We start from the raw sequence: 16878 nt of genomic DNA, 5'->3' as shown, positions 1-16878 counted from the left end.
TACAACACGTTGCATGCGTTCTTTTAGATAACACTTAATCCAATGAAGCAATGAAGGAGAGATAACCAGGGATGATACCTTATGTAACAGCAAAACATGGGGAACAGAATCAAATGCCTTTTTAAAATCGAGGAATATGCACTCAGTCTGTACACCGAGATCGAATGAATGAAGAAGATAGTGGCTGAATTCTAGGAGCGGGTGTCGAACAAGAACGACCAGACCTAAAACCATGCTGATATTCGGTAAAAAAAATATTGTTGTCTAGATGCTTTATTACGGCACTGTACACTATGTGCTCCAGTGTTTTACTACATATACTCGTAAGAGAAATTGGCCTGTAGTGGGAGATAATATTTTTGGGCCACTTCTATGGATCGGTACCACGTTTGCAACTTTGCACTCCTTAGGTAAACAAGAAGTACTTAACGATTTCTGAAACATTATAACCAGGTAGTGGGCGATTATGTCAGAACAAGACTTTAGCACATAAGAAGGTGTACCGTCAGGACCCCATGCAGAAGAAGCATTTATGTTGGTAAGTAACGTAAGCATACCACCGTTTGTCACGACCAGTTCCGGCATAGGTTCAAACACATTGCCGGGAATACGCGTTAATTCATTATGACAAGGAATTGTGAAAGAAGACTGCAAATAGAGATTGAAGCGAGAAGCTTTATCGATAGCAATGTGTTCAATGGGGCTGGATGGTTCATGTTTACAATAAAAATAGGAACAGCGCAACACAGGGCGAACGAGTAAAGAGCGCAGGAGAGCGCTCTGTCCTGTGCTCTTTACTCGCTCGTCCTGTGTTGTCCTGTGTTGCGCTGTTCCTGTTTTTGTTCTAAAACTTTATCGAGGTCATCAGTAAGAAGTACACTGCCGTTGTTTATGCTCGGGATGTGAACTGATTATTTGCTAGTTGTTTTTAAACATTTCCTTCGGGCTATTTTGTAACTTTGGACCCAATGTTAAGAAGTATTTTTGCTTATCAACCTTGTTTTTTACTTTATCTTTTCCAAGAGGCTTTAACATTACAAATACACAAGGTTTACGCTGCTTTATATAAGCATTCAGGAGAGGATGTCTCTTATTAATCAATCGCTTGACCTCTCGAGTAACCCAGGGCTTATCACTACGTTTTTTTTTTTTTTTTTTGCGCACAAATGTTTACATGGAACATGTGTGTCAACGAATTGCTTAAGTGTGGAGCGAAATGTGTCCCATAGGGTATTTCAATCTGCGGACTGAGCTAAGTGACTGAATTCCTGCAGAAATATGGCAAGCGCATTGGATAGTTAAACATAATTGGCTTTCTAAAAAAATATACCGTCCTTGAGTGATCATGTGCACATGAGAAGGGGACGATCTGAACATGCGCTACAATGCATTCATGGTCGCTAATACCGGGAATTACGGCGCTATCAGGCACAAGCAATGGCTCGTTTGAAAAAAGTAGATCTAAGACAGAAGAGCTATTCGGACCACACCTAGTAGATTGAGTGACAAACTGATAAATAGCATTGCCTACTAGTGCCTCGCGGAATGCTATAGGAAGAGCGGATGAGTTAACAAGGACAGGGTTATTGTCAACCCACCTCATGTCAGGCAAATTGAAATCACCGCCAATAAGACAGACATTATTTATTGTAGAGAGAAACTCGGAGAAGGATGTGAAGGTCTCATGCGATGAGGAAGCGGGGGAACGGTAAAAGGATCCAACTACCAGAAACTGCCCAGTTTTAAATCGGATATTGCACCGAACTGACTCGGGGCAATCAGTTGGGATTAAGACGGCAGACGATTGCAAGCACGAAACAACAAGTAGAAAGACTCCACAGCAATGCGCATTGCAATTGGAACGGTAGACGTAAAAACCAGGCGGAAATACTTCGGAACTACCAACAGATTCGTCGAGCCAAGACTCCGTACCTATAATCACGTGAAGTTTTACTGACGAGGTCAGAGTAGCAAATTCATCGGTTTTGTTTTTTACACTTCTGCAGTTCACGACCAAAATGGTAAGCTCTGAAATTGGATGACCAGAAGATCCCACGCGAACACATTGCTTTGAGGACTGATTACTCAGGCACCACCCTTGCTACTTTCTCAATTCAACAACAGTATCCTGAGTACCATCATATGCGTAGCACTTCTCATCTACGAGAAGCTTACCGCATCGAAGTTTGAAAGAGCCATTCAATGTTTTTGCATAACTTACAAGTTTAGATCGCGCAAGCCTGATGTCAGGGCTGAAATCCTCACGGATCGCAAAGTTAGTACGCTTAGGCCTGATACCACGAGATAGGATATGTTCCTTATCCTTGAAATTAACAAACCTAATAATGACAGGCCCGTTTTTTCTTTCGTGGGATTTACCAAGCCGGTGAGCACGCTCTATACTTTCCGGAGTAATCTGTTCACCCAGTTGGGTTTGGATGAGGCTGTTTATGTAAATAATGAGGCTGTTTCTTCTGGATCTGTTGCTCTCGTTATCAAACGACGCCCCAAGCTTCGCCATATCATGACGAAGAGCGTCAAGAGCGCCCAGAGTGGAGGCTGCACTGCGCGTGTCAATCTGTTTGAGAGAATGCATATCGTTTTCCAGAAGATTCACCCTGCTAACAAGGGCTTGCAGTGACGTGCTCAGTACATTTTACTGTTCTGTAACAACTTGTATTTCCTGAAGAAGCATCGCCCGGCTCATTTCCAAGCCTTTAACGACTTCAAAAATTTCTGCGATTTTGGCACTGTCAGAACCTGTAGGTGCTACATTGGTTCTGGGGCCAGGGTTACTCTCAATATCTCCAGAGACCATCAACAGAACACTCCATACAGAAACAAGAGCAGAAACCAACCCTACAAGGCCCTTTCACAAAACATATAGCAAGTTGGTGGGGCAAGACGCCGCTACTATACAACGATTAGAACTAGGATAACATTTAGCAGGGTCTAAGTAACTGACCTGTGCGTGGAACGGGTGTGAGAAAATAGCCAAAGCGATGTCGTACCCTGGACGCTCAGCTGAGAAGTGCTGCTTAAATATCCGCCCCTCGGATTGCTTGACGCTGGTAGGCCTTGGTTGTCAGGTGAGATCAGAGGCCCAGTCAATCTTCGATGCTGGCACAAAATTGGCTGGGAGCGATGAAACTCAACCCGCCCATCTTCTTCGATGAAGCTTGACGAAGGCCGCACCAGTGGCAAGGGAATGCCCGGCGGAGCGAAGTCACTTTGTGTGTATTCGCGGGCTACCTTCACACTCGGCAAAACACGTTTTGTGCAGCACGTATTGAGCAACACAAAGCTGTATGGAGAGTTTTCATGTCGCTCTATAATTTTCTCATTGACACTTTTAATCTAAATATAATATTTTAGTTGATTAATTATTTATGACTAATTACCGAATTAGGTAGAATGAAAAAATAATTGAGTATCTCCTAGCGACGGCAAACATTACCTTGGCTCTAACCAGCTACGTAGCATTCGCATATATTTAAACTCTGGCTAAAGCTAGCTGTGACACTGTATATGTACAGTGCTCAGCGAGTGAAGCGCAATACTCGGAGCGCATGGCTGCCGGCACTTCTTGCGCCACTGGTAGGTGCTAAGGACATTGAGGTGATGTATTTTGGTATTATATGGAATCGACAATATTTGTGAAGCATTGCGACTGCATTCGGCCCCCTCAGCGATCACTCGCAGCTCATCGGTGTCATAAGAAGCGCTTGCCGCTACGCGGTCCGAGTATCGCGTTTCAATCGCTGAGCACTGTAAGTCTTTCCACAACTTATCTGCACGATTATGCATCTGCAGCGTTCTATATTTCACCATACAATTTATTGCAATTAGCATTGGCCACCGCGGTATTAGTAAGTTCACTTACTGCTACTGTTGCCAACGTTCACCACTCGAACACCTTTTTTGTGAAGCTGCAGAATCTGCAACGCTAATGCTCATCGAAAATGATATCGAAAAAACGGAAAAAAAATTGGCTGAAGGCTTAGCTTGATAAAGCCTGGAAGATTGCGAAAGCAATACCCTTGGCTGCGCCTCGGTTCGGCTGATGGTGTGGACATGTTTGCCCTTTGTTAAACTTATGGCTATACATCATCCGACATAGCGCAAGGCAGCGCGCCGACCACTGCGAGGAGCCGAGCTGTAGCCCCATATATCCTCCTAGCGTGACGTCACACCAGCGAGCGCCCTCTCTCGGTAGCGCCGCAGCAGCGGCGCGCAAGGCCTCGCCTCCACCATCGATACCGCGAGCTGGGGCCCCGTCTCTCGGTCTGGCGTGACGTCACACGGTCACGTGATGCGCAGCTGTGTAAGGAGGCGCCACGACCACCGATGGGCCGAAAGTGCGAGCAGTATTGCTTTCGCAATAAAAAAACTAATACTGTGCGCACAATGCAGTGGTCGTTTGTCGCGCGCTGCCGACCAGCCGCATTGGCTCAGTGCCTACGGCATTTGGCTGCTGAGCCCAAGATAGCGGGATCCGTTCCCGTCCCAAGTGGCTGCATCGGCCGCATTCCGATGGGAGTGGAACACAAGAAACGGCTGTATACCGTGCTTCAGGATCTCTGAGTACCATAACCAGCTGCGACGTCAGTCTTAAAAGTTCATGCAGCGAGTCAGCAAAGAAATGAGAGAGGGTTTAGCGGCAATTCTCTCGCTTTCTCTTCTTTCGTAAGGACTGGTATGGTTGTAGGGACAGACCAGGCAGAAAACTTACAAGCAGGCAGTAAAAGTGCAGATTGGCTCTGGTATGGGCCCGGGTGGATTACTTCAGAAAGGTATGTGCCAGCGAAAGGGAGTTCAGGGGGCTCTGGCGATGTGGGTTGCATATACGCATGATTTGGCCCTTTCGAATAAACCTTGTTTTCCTGTATGGCTCCTGTAGCGGCGACGTGTGTCGCCGACGAATGAAGAGTTGTCGTGATAACGACACAGCAGCGAAAATTCCCTTTTATGAAACACACGCATATTTATATACACTGGACGACACTAGTACCACCAGTGGCCGCGATCACCAAACCAAAATCAAATATACAACATATTTCCTTCCTTACTGGAACACAGTCATATGGATAAGCAGTGCAGTGCGTTAATAAGTTAGCTCATCTACACCCATGTCTATGTACAGTAACAACAACGTGTTTGTGCTATAGACATAGCCTATACACAAAACAAAAAAAAGGAAAACAAACTCATTTGAAATGCAAAAGAGGTGCAACGCTCGCGAAATGTTTAACAGGCACAGCAGCACAACGTCGAAACCTACACTTGGTAGCCAAAGCGATCTGGGGATCGTCTACTTCATGGTGGCCGTACCCTACGTTGCGGCACGGCTGTTTTAGGAGAACCACTGGCGACTGGAATAAGTTCGGGCGCACTGCAAGTGACAGGTGGCATGGGCGACTGCTTTACAGCAGCAGCTGAAGTCCCGGTGGTCGCTTCCGGAATAGCTCCCTCATTTGTGGGCGGAGACGAGCCTTCCCTAGCCGTACATTTCTTTCGCGTCGCATATAAAGGACAGCAGAGGCTCGTGTCATTTTTGACAACTTCGAAGCATTCCACATTTTTCTGCCATCAACGCGGAAAGAGGACGGTCCCTTCTTGATGATCACTTTTCTTGGGCAACTGAATTTCAGGTCGTCAATTTTTTTTTTTTTTTTTTTTTTTTACTCTTACGAGGTCGCCGGCACGGCATCCACTCTGGTTTCTCTTGCGGCCCTCTGAGCGTCCGTGTATTGTTTGCTATACTGATGTTCTTGCTTGACCCGCTCACATAGATAGCGGAGCTCCAAACCAGGATCAGCAAAAAATGTGGCTGACGGGTGCCCGACCACATCCAGCCGAGTTCTTGGCAACCGTCCGTGCAGGAGAAGGCCAAAAGGGCTGTGGCCCTTTCAGTTGTGGCATGCGGCGTTCAACGGTAAACGCCCAATTATTCTGTTACCGCCTGGCGCAAGGGACGCTGCTCGAGTGTAGTCACTTGAACGAAGCCTTTAAGAACTTTGTTAAATCGCTCTATTTGACCGTTCGCCCGCGGGCAGTACACGGACGAATGTCTCAAGCGGATACCTTGATCTTGCACGAAAGCTTCGGACTCCCGAGATGAAAAATGTGGTCTACTATTGCAAACAATTTCATCTGGATAGCTTTCGCGTGCGAACACAGACACCAAGAAGCTTGTTACTGAGCGGGTTGTGGTATTGCTGCAGAGTGAGTGAGTGAAAAGTTTATTGAGCTCTAGTAATTGTGTTCTTCTGCCGCTGGTGCGGATTCTTCAGAGGAGTCTTCCTCCTTGTGTCTTCGGAGGTTGTCAGCCGTTGCTTCGCCCATGCTCTATTAGAATGGTCGGCTGCCCTCAGTCCAGGGCTCCGCTGGCTTCCACTGTCCGTCCTGCCCACCGCACTAGACCTAGCTGGTCTTCGCAGCGGTCGTTGGACAGAAGTTCCTCCCATTGCTCCGCACTTGGGCGTGATATGACTGGGATTACGTCAGTTTGTTGACATGCCCACGTTATGTGGTGTAATGTGGGTTTCTCATTGCACCATTGACATTTGTCCTTATATAATGTGGGGTGCAACTTAGCACGTTAAGGTAAGCATACAACCCTACTTGTAGTTGTCGCCACGCGACAGCTTCTTCCATGCTAAGGGACTTGTGCGGCAGCGGGTACCGATTCCTGCTGCCTCTGTAGCTGTCTAAAATGGCCGTGTACTCTCGGGATACATGCGTGGGTTCCTCAAGGCTGTCGACTTTGGACGCTCGGTAATTAGTGTAATCTCCAGCTATCCTGTCCGCCTCTTGGTTCCTTGCCACTCCCGTGAGTCCCGGTACCCATACGATCTTGTGTGATCGCTTCATGTCGTTCTGTGCCTGTTTGTTCTTGTGTTTCACAGTCTACAGAGCATGCAGAGTGCTCGGTGACTGATTCTGGCATACAAGTAGTTGCGACAGACTGTTTGCGAGCCCGAGAGTATTGTTAGCGACTGTCCAATCCGATAAGCCTCCGCTGCCGCTAGAGCAACGGCCACTTCTTCAGCCTCGACTAAGGTGCAGTCTTGTAGCGATACGCTGATTCCTTCTCGTAGTGCCGAGTCGACCATCGTTGTTACTGCATTCTTGGTTCCCCTTTGTCTGGTGTATATAGCTGCGTCCACATACACCGTTGTCTTTGGGGGAGCGTAAGTTTTCTGGAGGTATTCAGCCCTTGCCTCCATACGACCTTTATGGAGATTTGGGTCCATGTTCCTTGAGATTGGTGCTATTTTAAGCGTGATGTGGTACTCGTCGTCGCTTCAGAAGTATACTTCGTGCCACTTAGAATAGTAATTGACAAACGTGATTGGATATCTGCAATCATGTGGCATTCTCACAAATGGGCCAACAATGTCCATGCCCAGCTTCAGCTACGGCTTGTCTGGAAAGGGTACCGGTTTCAATGGTGCAGCCGTCAGCTTAGTGATTTTGTCCGCTGCCTGGCCGCCCATCTGGATCGCTAGCTCGATTTGCCTGTGCACTCAGTGACGCTCTTAGGGCTATACACTGTTTTTCCATGGGCGCCACCGTACTGCTACGCAGTGGCGCCATCTATGGGCAGTCGACATGCTGGCTTGGGCGAGCGCTCCGTTTTGCATGGCAGGTATACGCTCAGCGGTAGTTTCTGGCGTTTGTTTTCGCGCTCGTACGGTCTATTTAGTATAACGTGGTGTCTTCTACGTGGAATACGGTTCTGTGAGACGTACCGAAGGGGTTTAGGTCAGTATGGCCGGACTTTCTGCTGGCGTTGAGGCAGACGGAACACGCAATGCGATATGTGCGCGCATATTTGAGCCCACAATCAGCCTCCGAGATCAGTTGTGCATTTCTGAATGTTCCATTGAGTAATGTGACCTTATTGCAGTATTATCCTCTAATTCTAAGCTGCGGTTTAGCAGCAATGAAACATACGCGACGATCGTAACAGAATGGGTACCATTCTGCTACTATAGGGGCTGTGCTGTTATACTTTGACAAGCGTTCGAACTGTTCGCTGCACATTACATCGCGTGATTACTTGGTTCGGTGGATGAGGTTTCCACCCATGAATAAAATAGTTTTGGTTAGTAATAACAGCTTACCTTACAGTGTGAACTATGCTTGTCCAGCAAAGCAACCGTTTACCAACTGCGCGAGCATCCTAAGCAGTGGTAGGTGCTGGACTATATATATATATATATAATCTTTGTTCTATATAACGCATGGTTTAAGCATGCGGTATAAACGTACTATAAATGTTGTGTGGTGTGACTATGCGAGGTCGTGCTGTGGTGTTAGCCCGTTTTCTCTATCTCTTTCGAGAAATAGGATGATAACCGATTTTTTGTTCGGTTGTGTTCGTTCCGTTCTCTACCACGCACCCACACGTATTATGGAAATATTGTCCTCAAAATAGCCATCGCATTCCTTTTATGCGACTGCTCTCGGATATTGTGGCTTTACAAAGAAAACGGCAATGCCGAAGCACATAGCTTACATATGTATCGTGCTGGTTCCCCAACCGTAGTGATCGCTGTGTTGAGCAGCGCCATCGGCCTCACGCAGGAGGCTAGCGTAGACATATAGTGATTTCAACCTACTAGACTTGAAATTTATGAAAAAGATGCCGGTGCATCACAAATATATGACAGCGCCTGCCGGTTAGATGTTTCGTAGTTGCCTAATGTTGGCCGTAGACGAGCATGCGCTCTTACATTTTCGTCCCTACCAAGCGGTCAGATAGTGAGCAGATTTACCATTTCATGTTGGTAATACGGAGACACCGGTTCTCTTCGTTGAATGAAAACCGATACACCCTAAATAGTTCACAGCACATACACCGCAGCTGACGCGCGTGACATGTTTGCGCCCCCAAGAAATATTTCCGCGTACTGTAGTTACCGGACGCACCGAAAGACTTCCCTGACGACCTAATATGAACGGACATTGCGTAAATTTCACAAAGTACCATCTAAAACATTTCGAAATCGTTCCGCAGCACGCGACAGCAATACCTTCAAGCAGTGCCGCGCCAGATCACCCAAGCCAAAGAGGAGGAAAGGCTCGCCGCGCGCCCTTTCCTCCTCACCCGATGAACAGGTCTATAGAATAATGGTGCGACAAGTGGAAAATGAAAATAAATGAGAGTAAAACTGTTGTATTGCGCATAACGAATAAAATAAATCATATTTTCGATTTTATTTACACAGAAAATTCTTCGGTGCTTTCCACGGTTGACGTGCTGAAATACTTAGGCATACATATATTCGTGAATTTAAGCTGGTCAAACCATGTTATAAAGATATGCGAAGCTGCGGAAAAGAAGCATTGGTTCTTGCGACGGAAATAGCAGTTGGCCTCACAGTCAGTAAAACTAACAGCTTACTTAACGTACGTTCGGCCCACGCTAGCATATGCCAGCATAATCTGGGACCCTTATCAGTCAGGGTTAATTGACAGACTGGAAAAACTTCAACGTCGAGCAGCAAGGTTTATTCTATCAGGTTACTCTAGCACAGATTCTGTCTCCGAAATGCTCGGTTTGCTGAACTTGCCTACGCTCGCTGAACGCAGTCGCATAGCTATGTTAAATTTCTTTTTTTCTTTTTACTAAGAGGGAACGCCAGGTAGCGAAGAGCAGTGACAACAGGGTCACATTGTGCTCCGCTTCTTGAAACGATTTCATGCGGAAAGTTCAGCGAAACCAACCTAAAAAGTATATATTCTTTTTCGCGAAGTTGAAAGGATTCTAAGGACACCAAAATCTGGGACCTGGACCCGCTTCACGAGGACGTATCAACATAAGAAGAAACGAGTTGCACAGACGGAGTTAACCCTAACAACAACTTCGGTCGGCGGCGCAGTGCGGTGCGTGGACTTTCTGACAACCATAAAACGAACTTTTTCGGACATTCTCTCGCCAAGTAAGAAGCCAAAGGTGAGCAATATTTACCTCACATTTGGAGCTTTGAGCGCGAAAACCCACGTATTTGGCAAGAAACGAGTGAGCCTAAGACCTTGCGCGGCGGAAGGCAGCGGTCAACAGCATGCCTAAAGAGGCCTAACGGCTTTTCGACCATATGGAAGTCGACGAGGAGCTTCCCGGCTCCTCTCGGGCGTCCGAGAACCATGCAAACCAAGCGAGTAGCGTCTCGGAACGAGTGGAATCAAATGAGGAAACGCGGCCGTCGAGCGACGCATCTCTCGACAACGAGAGGAACGCCGCCGCGGGTCTGCCTCGTGCGTGGACGGATGACGGCTGGCACACCGTTCTTTCACGCAGACAAAAAAAGGAAAATAAAAAAAGCGAAAGAGAACCCAAGACAGGAACCGAAAAGAAAAATGAAAAACCACCGGGCAACTGGTCCGCCTCCGCACGAGGAGAGAACCAAACCAAGCGGGATTTCCGCCGTAGAAAACGCCGCGGCCCGCCGCCCCCTCCCAAAGGAGGATATAAAGATTATTCTGAGACCACACAAAGGCCTCATAGTCAAGAATCTGCTCGGATCAGAGCTCTCGGTGGCAGTGATAGAGGCCTGCCGGAACAGTTGTGGAGGGGACAGCTTTTTACTGCGGGTCCACCCCGGATCGAAAATCGTAATATTATCCACGCCACGCGAACAAGTGGTGAGCAGGCTGAGAGAGATCAGCCAGTTAAAAATCGCAGGACAGATTCACCCCTTTAACGCGTACGTGGCAGACCCCGAGGACGTCTTGCCAGGTATCGTTCACGGGCTATACCACCCGGAACCACCCAGGCCGAACTTATGGCCAACCTACGAATACGGGGTCAAGGGGTGAACATAGAGAGAGCCAGGATGCTGGGCTCTTCGAAGTCAGCAATAATAACTTTTACCGGCAACGTACTACCGAGGTGCGTCTACTTCATGGGGGCAGAGGCGATCTGTTACCCCTATAAGCTGTTGCGTACTCCAGGGTAGCGTATCGTACTGCTGCCGAGTTGTAGCGGCGCCTGCCTATCGAAGCTCCACCGACGTTACTTTTGGGGTAGTGTGGCGTTATCGGCGGGCTGCAGGCATACGGTAGACCATGGCGACCAAGCAAGGGCGAGACGATTTCTAGTGCGAAACTTGCACGGTTTATTCAAAACTTGGTGAAAGAAAATGAGAAGAGCATGAAATGATCTAAAAAGTACATTTCCGAGCCTCTTAAATAGGCTCTCTACAATCGTGGGAGGGATCTTGCTTCTGTCGACGTCACGTGACCGGCACAAAAACTCTGCTGCAGGGAGGAGGGCGTCCCGCCTCCAGGAATTGTACACGCTTGTCCGTCTCTTTTGCGCGTTGTTGGTTCGTGGAAGTTATCCTGTAGACTTTGGCCGTTCGAGGAAAGGGTCCCTCTAAGGACGCGCGCGCGCACACACACACACACACACACACACACACACACACAAAAAAAAAAGAGGCCTGTAAACACTGCGGGGCTTCCGCCAGACCAGCAGACACTCGAAATGGTCATGGCGAATTAGGAAGTCACGCTTCATTTCGACGAGGCAAGGTGTGTGAAGGTCGGGTGAGGGAAATTCCTTTCTGCACGTGGTGCCAGACGCCAACCATGCTCCGTCAAAGCTGTTTCTTTCACCACTGGACATTCGTACACTGCCTTGGCCGCGAGCTCCCTTGCCTTGGAACGAGTTAGGGCTTGCACTATTCCCTCACTAAACCCGATTCCCTTGCGTCGTAGCAAATCCTCTGATTTGTTAGAAAACTAATACGGATACTGCGGCGGGAGATGTGCCGAGACGGCGGCTTCAGTGTCCAGTACTCCAAAAGCGCCTTCGATACGAATCTTAGCCACAGGGAGAGACACTGGAGGCCTCTACGGCTTGCCTTATCGAAGCACATTCTCCTGTGAATTGGCCTTCCTCTACGTACGACGGATGCACCACGTCCATTGTGGCTGCCGAGTCGTGAAGCACTCTACAGTTTGCCGTTTACCACGAGGTCTCTAATGTATGGTTCTATCAAGTTCAGATTTTCTACGTTACTACTTAGTGACATCAACACTAGTTTGGGATTTTTGCATCCTACGGAGATTTGCCCCGTTTGCTGGCAGTTGTAGCAAACTATTGGTTTCTTGGCCTCGAAAGCTTTTTCTTTTGCCTTTCTGCCCTCTGTTCGGGTAACTCCTCCTCTCCCTCGCTATCCTCGTCACTAGTTTTCACCGAACCTGACCTTTCCAGTGTTTTATACCGACTCGCCTTTGACCATTGCTTTGGCTTGTCGGGTCTGTATTTATTGATCTCCTTCTTAGGAGCTTCGTTGCCTTCGTCCGCACGGCAAGTTACGTACTCCTCAGCGAGATCGGCCGCTCTCGTGATAGTGTCTACGCCTGGCCTATCCTGAACCCAATACTTGATGTTTACTGGCAGCCGGCGGTAGAACTGTTCTAAAGCAACGCACTGCGTTGTCTTTTCGGCGTCGCCGTGTGCACCCTCTTTTCTGAGCCATTCCTTCAGGTTTACCTCTAAGGTGTATTCAAAATCTGAGTATGACTCGCTTTTGTTTTTCTCGACTTCCCTGAATTTTCGCCTGAATGCTTCTACTGATAATCCATACTTTTTAAGCAGATTCGCTTTGACTTCATCGAAGTCCTCTGCTTCTTCTTTCCCCATGCGGGCGGTGATATCAGCTACCTCACGTGGCAGTAACGTAAGCAAGCGTTACGGCCACGTGTTTCTCGCGAATTTTGCCTTCTCACACGTGCGCTCAAACTGTACCAGAAAAAGACCAATGTCCCCTCCTACTGCGTAGGGTGCCATCAAGTCTTTCCTTCTGCGCTCGTTTTCACGTGCCTCTGTGCTAGGTCTTTCAGTATTTTGAGCTTTCAGCAACTCAATCTCTAGGCGCTTTATTTCGAGTGCGTCGCGTGCAACACGGTCGCGCTCTTCTTCTTCCTCTAGGCGCTTACGCTCTTCCTCTTTCTCAAGGCGCTTACGCTCTTCCTCTTTCTCTGCAATACTCTCTAGGCATTCCTTCAGTTCGTCGTCTGCCCCGATCGCCCCAATGATCTCCGGCTTTCTCTTTGATTCGGCAATTTGGAGGCCCAACTCTTTGGCAAAGCTCAACAATTCCGGCTTCTTTAGTGCCTTCAAGTCCATGGCTGCCTTTGGTGCTGCTAAGTCTTTATAACAACCTTGACGTACTCAAAAGTTCCATCAACGGTTAAAGAAAAATCACTCCACTGTACTTTCCAAAAAATACGTAAAAGCCAAGTGATATCTCAGTAAAGAAATGCCGTGCACTCACCATATGCAGTCATGAATCCATACATCTTCCTACCGAACGTTGTCACCAGGACGAAGTGGCTACGATTTCGTAGTTGTCGTCCAAGTTGGGGTCTCCAGGGTTCCGTATCCCAATCGCTGCCAGTCAGTTTGTTGCGTACTCCAGGGTAGCGTATCGTACTGCTGCCGAGTTGTAGCGGCGCCTGCCTATCGAAGCTCGACCGACATTACTTATTGGGTAGCGTGGCGTTATCGACGGGCTGCAGGCATCCGGTAGACCATGGCGACCAAGCAAGGGCGAAACGATTTCTAGTGCGAAACTTGCACGGTTTATTGAAACGTTGGTGAAAGAAAATGAGAAGAGCATGAAGTGATCTAAAAAGTACATTTCGGAGCCCCTTAAATAGGCTCGCTACAATCGTAGGAGGGATCTTGCTTCTGTCGACGTCACGTGACCGGCACAGAAAGTATGCTGCAAGGAGGAGGCCGTCCCGCCTCCAGGAATTGTAGACGCTTGTCCGTCTCTTTTGCGCGTTGCTGGTTCGTGGAAGTTCTCCTGTAGACATTGGCCGTTCGAGGAAAGGGTCGCTCTAAAGTCGCACGCACGCACGCACGCACGCACGCACACACACACACACACACACACACACAAAAGAGGCCTGTAAACACTGCGGGGCTTCCGCCAGACCGGCAGATACTCCAAATGGTCATGGCGAATTAGAAAGTCACGCTTCATTTCGACGAGGCAAGGTGTGTGAAGGTCAGGTGAGAGAAATTCCTTTCTGCACGTGGTGCGGGACGCCAACCGTAGCAGGAGTCACGCCTCATTTCGACGAGCCTTGGTGAGAGAAGGTCGGGTGAAATCCCTTTCTACACGTAGTGCCAGACGCCAACCATAACAAAGCCCACCATACAGGTTTGCAAGATCTGTCGGTCAACAGGACATCGCACCCACGTGCGCCCGACTCCGAACGCCAACGTGTGCTACAAGTGTGGGGCATCTAATCCGAACCAAGGACACGAATGTGCCCCGAACTGCGCCATATGCGGTGAGGTGCACGCGACGGGAGACAAAGCGTGCAGAAAAAAACTGAAAAACGTGCCTCCCCGAATATCGCGGGCGGACCAGCGCCGAAGAAAAACAGAATGGACCAACTCGGAGAGGGCATTCCCTCAGCTCACGCAACACCGGCAAAACCTCATCACTGGTTTAGCTCGGAGCGAGATGAAGCGGCGCAACAGAGCCGGCAGGGATCCAGATCGCCGTCGAGATCGCGATCAAGATCAAGGAGCCACAACAACCAACTAAAGCCAAGAGACCCGATCGAGGGGACCCCGGGAAACCCAGCCTGAAAAACACATCTTGTAGCAGCGGAGAGAAGAGTTCCCCCCAGGCCGGGAAAGCAGAGGAAGAAGCAGCAGCCGCCGGACAACCAACCAGGTGAGCTGGGTGAGGGTAGTGTCTCCCTGTGCTCCAATAACTGATAACCATCAGTACAGGAAAATTATAGAAGAGAATAAAAGATTAACACAAGAAATTAAACAGCTTAGGAATCAAATGGCCGCGGAACGCAAAGAGTATTAATCGGGAATCTCATCAATAGAGAAAAATTCGAAAATGCCATTAAAACATTGCAAAACTCAGGGTCGGTAGGCAAACCAAACGAGGGTAAGAAAGAAGCGCAAAAACGTCCTACCCACGAGGAGAAAACAAACGAGCGAAGGGATAGGAGAAGACACATTCGTACCCCGACGCAAAGCAGCGAACTAATACAGCAAGTACAGATCCAGGTTCAGGAAAACAGGGAAGGTATAGCAAATTTCAGTGAGCTTTTAGGCGATTTCATGACGGAAATTAAAGCTTTCGTCGGAGAACTGAGAATTCAGAGGCAGTACGTTAACGAAGCCGTGGGAGGATTGCAGAGGGCTATAAATAAACGCCCCTCTCCACCCTGGTTAGTGAAAAACCATCAAAAGCGGGCCGCGACGACGTGGACACGCCCATGCAGCATGGCCAAAAATAATATGAAAAGTGCAGAACAATTAGAGATTTGGCAGTGGAACTGTCGCACTTTTCACAAGTGCGCAGCAGCACTCCAAAATGACATAAACTCGGCTCCGATTCAGCCAGACGTAATATGCCTGCAGGAAGTTGGCCAAAAGATGGTCAAACTACAGGGACATTACTGTCTTCAAGATCTCAATTATCCCCGCGTAGCCGCACTGGTAAGCAAGAGTATTGCAGAGGGTAGAATATATAGAAACTCTAGAGATAAATCATGAAATAATTAGCCTTCTTCCTCTGAAGAGAGGCAGGGGAAGGAGTGTCATATTAAATCTATACAGTCCTCCTAAAGATATAAAATATGACTTTGCAGAACTCCTTACGGAGGCAGTCAAAATTGCTGGAGGCAGAGACAGACTCGTGGTGTTGGGAGGCTTTAACGCACCCAACACCACTTGGGGCTATCCGTGGGATTCTCCCAAGGGAACGCGTATCGAACATGCCGTATACTAACTAGGGTTGAGCCTAACTACGCTCCCCCCCCACGCCTACGAGGATGGGTAACAGCGTAAGTAGAGACACGTTCCCAGACCTCACCTTTACACACAATATTAAGGACACCAAGTGGACAAACTTCGAAGAGGACCTCAGCGGTGATCACTACATAACCAGCATTTCCCTCTCGACCCCCAAACTACACAGGGTCATAAGGGACGTGGTGATCACTGACTGGGAATGGTTCCGACGACACGGTCTCCCACCCGACTCCGTACCGGAATCGATGAGGGACTGGTCAGAACGCATAAGATTGTCACACAAACATCTAAACGCATCGCAAGAACAGCAGAGATGCCTGCAGTAGACAGGCACCTGCTCCACCTGTGGGAGAGCAGGCGCAGTCTGCTGAATAGGTGGAAAAACCAGAGTTTGAATAGGAACCTCCTCCGCAGAATCGGTGCTCTAGCGGAAGAGGCGAATCAATACGCTAGCAAAATTGCAACCGAGAGATGGATCCAGTTCTGCAGTACGCTACAGGACACTCTGAGCACTGCAAAAACTTGGGTCATCCTGAGGAACATGCTCGACCCAGAAAAATCCAAATTGGCGATGAGCAGAACATTACAGAGAATCACGAACGAGTTTCCGGGTACAGATCAGGAATTAATACAAGCCCTTAAAGACAGATACGTCGAAGACGCCAATACTACCAGGAGTCCAATTAACTACACGGGTGTAAAAAGCGGGAGCCTCGACGCCCCAATAACCAAGGGTCATTGCGGCAGCTCAGGTGGCCAAAAGAAATACTACCCCTGGTGCAGACCAAATTGCAAACGCAATGCTTAGGAACCTCAGCGATAAGGGCGTAGAGGCAGTGACAAACAATTTTAACGAACACTATTGCCTCAAAGGAAAGATCCTCGGTGAATGGAAAAAAGCCAATGTTATAATGATACCGAAATCCGGGAAGCCATCCCTGCAGGCACTGAGAACCATATCTTTGACGTCGTGCATGGGGTAGCTTTTTGAACGAGTTATTCACACACGCCTTCAAAATTTCATAGAGGACAAGGGCCTATTCCCAGCCACTATGCTCAGTTTC

The sequence above is a fragment of the Dermacentor andersoni genome, chromosome 1 (genome assembly GCF_023375885.2).
Source record: "Dermacentor andersoni chromosome 1, qqDerAnde1_hic_scaffold, whole genome shotgun sequence".
Taxonomy (NCBI): Eukaryota; Metazoa; Arthropoda; class Arachnida; order Ixodida; family Ixodidae; genus Dermacentor; species Dermacentor andersoni.
Note: the sequence above shows the minus strand (reverse complement) of the source record.